We start from the raw sequence: 6,571 nt of genomic DNA, 5'->3' as shown, positions 1-6,571 counted from the left end.
ATTTGTAAGAAGTAGACAGCATGAATGTATTTCAGTGTATAGTTATGATTGAAATTATAATGTGATATTGGACTTATGCGCCGTTTAAATCTTCATTCAGAACCTCGCAATTAGAGGAATAAATTAGTGGTTTCAATTAGCGTAGAAGTTTGTTCCTTTAATTTGAATGTAAGCATTCAGAACGTCAAAATTAGTGGAAGAATTTTTTAATTAGTGGGAAAAGTTAATAAACTTTCAACGTTTCCACTAATTATACTTCAAAATTTGCGAGGAATGTCATTTTGGCCTTTGATTATCATCTGTCAAGAGAAAAATGTGATTAGAAATCAAAAAATTATTTTTTTATAAGCTAAATATTAAGCTTTCTATATGGATACAACTGATTACCACAAGTTGTTGCTAGGATATTCTATTAATTTTAATTGTGTTTTGTAGACATTGTGAATGATCGTAAACTAAAATATATCAAGTATAATTATTGAAACCACTAATTTCTTCCACTAATTGCGAGGTTCTGAATGAAGCTTTAAAACAATTTTTTTGGAAATATCCATAATATTAGTTTCGTTTTTGTTTAATTATATTACATTTAACTAATCAAGTTGCCATATAAAATAATATGCATATAAACTTGATCCTGAACGAAGATATACACAAGACAGCTGCTTGAATATCTTAAAATACATCTACCAACCTACACCAATAAATTATCTTTATCTACCAAGAATATTCATGTTTTGAAATAAAGAACCAAAGTATCTGTTTTGGTATGAGTTACAACTAGATATATCAAGTTTAACTGAAATATATGCAACGAAATCTAACGGTACACGTGTCCATGTAGTAACATGTGTCTAGAATATATTGAAATTGTGACATATGTCCAAAATTTGCAAGAAATTTATGTTAAGTTAAAGATATTAATTATTAACACTTCTAAGTATGGATAGATATTTAATGGTGATATATCTCTATTTGGTCATATAAAATTTATACCGGGTGCGTCTCAAAAGTGGCTCACCCGAGGGCTCACCTCTATAACTTTTTTTATTTTTTAGATAAAAAATGGAGATTTGGTACATTAATATATGAAATAAATTAGGATTGATTGACGTATTCAATTGTTTTCTGTCACTTCCTGTTTCACCGGAAATGACTACTACTTTGGATTTTTAAATGGTACCCTAGGTGTTTTGTTGCTTTATTCGATAAAAAATGACACTCTGAATAGAATGACATATTATATGTCAACTTTTGACATTTTCGAATATGGTTTCTTTGAAATTGCAACATGCGATTCATAACGACAATTTGACTCGAAATACCAGGTGTGTGGTACCAAATTATTCGTAAAAAATGCTTTTTCCAAATATGCTAATGAGCCACGAGCCACCCTCGTTCCATTTGAAAAAATTGCGATATGATTAAAAATGCGATTTGGGCATTTTTTAACCGGCCAGGACAAGACACGAATAACATTAGACGATCAAATCTGTTTTTCCAGGCTCCTTGATTAAAAATTAGAGTTTTTTTAACACATCCATGGCACTCTAGATTGAAATTTAAAATTCAATTTTGTTTTAAGTCAAAAGTTGACATATGATATGTCATTCTATTCAGAATATCATTTTCTGTCGAATAAAATAAAAAAATATCGAGGGTGCCATTTAAAAATCAAAAGTTGTCGTAATTTCCGGTTAAACAGGAAGTGGCCGAAAATAATTGAATACGTCAATCAATCCTACTTTATGTCATATACTAACATACCAAATCTCGTTTTTTTATCTGGTAAAATAAAAAATTTATAGGGGTGAGCACCCCGAGAGACGCACCCGGTATATATTTTACTTTTTAGCGAGTTCATTCCTTGAAAAGATATCAGTATTTCGCTTCTGAAATAGAAAATGGAGGCAAGTGAGGATGCAAATAGATGCAACAGTTGAGATTCTAACCTAATGGCATTTTCCAAAAAAAAAATGATTTACCTGTCTCATTGACGAAGTCAGCAGACATATTCTGGAAATACCGTATGACTGAATAAAAACGGCGTCAGCCATGGTCATGAAATGACGATCGATGACATTTCCCATATAATTTTACATATAAAATGACAGCGATCTTCATTTCATAGCCATCGCTGACGCCGTTTTTATTCGATAGTAGTACCGTATATACTATTTTGTTTAGTAAAAAGTGATGCAAGTTGTTGTACACTTAAATACATAAAATCGTTATAAAGTAAACAAATACAGCTTTAAAAAAAAACTAAAACCATTTAGTCCATTTTTCGTATTCGATAAGAAAATATAGTTATACAGAGAAAAAAAAAGTTTTTCCATTTGGGTACTAGAAATATAACAACTCAATAATGATATCAGCTTTCTTAAACCATATGCTTGTGTAATAGAATAAGTTTACTGGAGAATATTAAATTCACAATATTAAACGCACCTTTTCTTTTTTAAGTGCGTCTCATTTAATATCAACCTTTAACTCAACCTTTACACTGCACATTTTTTATACTAATAAATTTCTATACTAACTAATAAAGATTAATGACATCATAGATCTCTACGAATTTCATTCAATCGTATTGATTAAGCCTATTGAATTGTAGGTAGACAAGTACATAATATTGAAACGATTGTTATTACTTAAAGGCATTTACACATTTTTTTTAAACACAAATGTTACAGGAAACGTTAAAATTCTTTGTTCTCCATCGTCACAGGAATATTACAAAATATCATGACACTGGAAGGATTTTCCAATTCTTACATGGTGAAATCAAATCCTCATGCAAAACTTAAAACCTTATACAAAGGCTATCGGCCTATTCAACTGCGACATTATTGGTCCTCTTCTGATCCTTAAATTACATATTCCAGTTCTATCCTATGGTGTAAGGTGTAACAAAGTCTAGCAACTTGGAGATTGAACTTTTATATAGCTCTTTGTCAATGTCCTCCCGTTGCCTAGTACAAAGAATCGCACATTTTCTAGGCTGTCGCACCGAAATAAAATGTATTCTGTCGTTTCTTCTTCAAATTGACAGAACCTTGACAACACATGGCTTCTTCCGTCAATCCAATCAGATTTAGATACCTATTTAGCTTTCTTTCAATGCTGTTAATGTTAGAAAACCCACTACAGCTTTGATTGTATATCTGTCTTTGCTTGTCAGATCTGCTGTGAATTTTGGATATAATTTTGGCATGGCAATTTTAATAAATTGTTGTTTTCAAGCATCCCTTTTAGCTTAGATATTAATTAATATTCATAATTATCTATTATTAAAAAAAGCGATAAATGAATATGCCAACGGCCAAAAGCTCAAAAGCTATAGACATTAAAGATCATTCACAATGTCTAAAAAAGACAATTAAAATTAATAGAATATCCTAGCAACAGCTTTCGGTATTCAGTTGTATCCATAGAGAAAGCTTAATGTTTAGCTTATAACACAATCAGCTTTTGATTTATGACCACAATTTCTCTTGACGGATGATCATATACCATCAAAGACCAAAATGACATTCCTCGCAAATTTTGAGGTACAATTTGTGGAAAAGTTAAAAGTTTGTTCGTTTTCTACTATTTGAAAATGAATACCACTAATTTTGATGTTCTAAATACTTACATTAAAATTAAAGGAACAAACTTCTACACTAATTGAAACCACTAATTTATTCCACTAATTTAATTTAATTTTAACTGAAGCTTAAGTTCGTAACTTTTAATTAAAATTTTTAATTCAAGCTTTACATTGTAGACATTTTCGGACCAATAAGATAATGAGATACTAATTAATAAAGATTAATGACATCATAGAACTGTCCCGTTTTTATCTAACCATTGTATTACAGCTTGCTTAATAGAACGAAGAAAAATATCGCATCGATTGTTATAAATTAGAGGCAGTTACACAATTTTTAAGCAGAAACGTTACAGGAAACGTTAAAATTCTTCGTTCCTCATGGTCACACAACTATTAAACCATTTCAAACGAGCATCGTTATGTCGAAACGCCGCATACACTCAATTGCACAAGTCGATTCAGTGCATTCTCCTCAATAGGATGACGGCTGTGCGGCGCGGCATCGGCACCGTTATTCTACGTTGCCGATTCATTTTTATCGCATAAAACGCAGTTGTTGCAGACACCGAACACCAAGACAGAGCTAACGACCTCTCGGCAGGTATTTCTACGGTTAGTTGGGTTACCTATAATGACAATGTAATTTTTTTACGAATTAGTAATAACACATCCTAGTATACTGGGTTTTTAGGCGATATCTTTTAAAAGAGCTGTTTCTGAAGATATTAATTGTTGTATAACTTTCAACTGAATTTTACCTGATCTCATAAGTTTAAATGATAAGATTTAGATTTTAATATAGTGTATGTTAAGATGGTAAGAGCAAGTTCTAAGATCCACACCCTCCACAGCGGCAGCAAGGGCATATTGTGGCCCAATTTTACAATTTTCCGTTCATAGTGTCCTATTTCTTTATACTGGGTGCGTCTCAAAAGTGGCTCACCCCTATAACTTTTTTATTTTGTCAGACAAACACGAGATGCTACGTATATGACAAAAATTAGGATTGATTGACGCATTCAATTGTTTTTGGTCACTTCCTGCTTCACCGGAAATGACTACAACTTTTGATTTTTAAATGGCACCATCGATATTTTATTTACTTTATTCAATAGAATATGAAAATCTGAATGGAATGACATATCATATGTCAATTTTTAACACTCTCGCTTAAAACAAAGTTGTATTTTAAATTTCAATCTAGAGTGCCATGGCTATGTTAAAAACACTAATTCTTAATCAAGGAGCCTTGGAAAAATAGATTTGATCATCTAATGTTTTTAGTGTCTTGTCCTGGCCGGTTAAACCAAAAGCGCATCTTTAGTCATCTCTCAATTTTTTTAGATGGAACGAGGGTCGCTCATTCGGAAAAGGCATTTTTTACGAATAATTTGATACCACACACTTAGTATTTCGAGTCAAATTTTCGTTATGAACCACATGTTATAATTCCAAATAAAACATATGCGAAAATGTCAAAAGTTCATATGATATGTCATTCTATTCAGATCGTTATTTCGAAAATAGTAAAAAATACCGAGGTTGCCATTTAAAAATAAAAAATTGTAGTCATTTCCTGTGAAAAAGGAAGTGACCAAAACAATTGAATACGTCAATCAATCCTAATTTATGTCATATACCAACATACCAAATCTAGTTTTTTTTAACTGAAAAAATAGAAAAGTTATAGGGGTAAGCCACTTTTGAGACGCACCCAGTATAGTTATGCTCGATCACAACACATATCCAAGATTTGCTAGGTTTCGCATAGTTTTCCAAAACTTTGCTCAAACCTGGTTCTGTTGCTAGTTCTGGCAACATGTTTTGGATATTGAATTTTAGAATTATTGCAATTCTTTGGACAAATATTTCCTACCTAATCGTAATACCAACTAATCGCCAGGCTTTTAAGAACTCCAAGTGACTAATCCCACAAAAATCAAGCATACGTGTTATCAGTCTTCCGCACTCCGGACATTCAAAAATCTCATTACTTTGTTGCTTCTTTACTTTTTGGTTGTTACAGTTGAGGGTTGGAACCTTTGGTGTTACACAGCAAAATAAAAACACTAAATCGCCACAATACAGTCAGTTTATAATCATCTGCTGATGATGCTAACATGGTTAGCGAAACGCGCGTCCAGTGTAAAAGTAAAAGTGTTTTGCTGTATTGTGGTGATTTAGTGTTTTTATTTTTTTGGTTGTTGTTAGACTGAGTTTACAATTCTTCTCCATTCCGTTCTATTGTGCATGCTTATACCCTTTAAGATTTCATGGTAAATATCCTTGTACGTTTTGAGTTGTCTACCCGGTTTCCTCTTACCCTTTACAAACTCACCGTAAAGAAGAGCTTTCGGTTGGCTGTTTTCTTGCATCAAGTGGTACCCCACAAGGGACATAGTGGTACCATTTGATTCTTAACAGTTGTCTAAGGTTTCTCTATTGCAACTTGTTTAATGCGTTCGTGTGACCGCTCTAAGGCACCCATGTTTCACTTCCATATAACATGGTGAGGATTAAAACATAACTAACAGCAAGTAAATACAAAAAATCTGAACATGTTTATCGCATCTACAAAGATATTTCTTCTATTTAAATATTTCTATTCTGTACCAACGCTAACGAGTTGAATTATCAAGAACAGGTTAAGCTTGATTTTCATGCGTCCGTTATCCGTTGATACGATAGTCCAATATTAATTTTATTGGTTCAATTTAAAGACTTCCATTGGTTAGAAACGGTTAACCAATCGAAGCCTTTAAATGCAACCAATAAAATTAATATTGTATCATCGTATCGTCGGACAACGGATGCATGAAAATGAAGCTTTATTCCTAGATTAACGATTTTATTAAGCATTGCGGTCGTATATGATTATTTTTTAGATTATGAGTTTGATGTTTCAAAAAGATGATTTTTTCAATGTGTGAAATAAAATAGTACGATGAAAAAGAGAACTTTTTCTGGAATAGA

This window comes from Sitophilus oryzae, unplaced genomic scaffold (assembly GCF_002938485.1).
Source record: "Sitophilus oryzae breed Bouriz unplaced genomic scaffold, Soryzae_2.0 scaffold_1351_pilon_pilon, whole genome shotgun sequence".
Taxonomy (NCBI): Eukaryota; Metazoa; Arthropoda; class Insecta; order Coleoptera; family Curculionidae; genus Sitophilus; species Sitophilus oryzae.
This window is presented reverse-complemented; position numbering follows the sequence as displayed.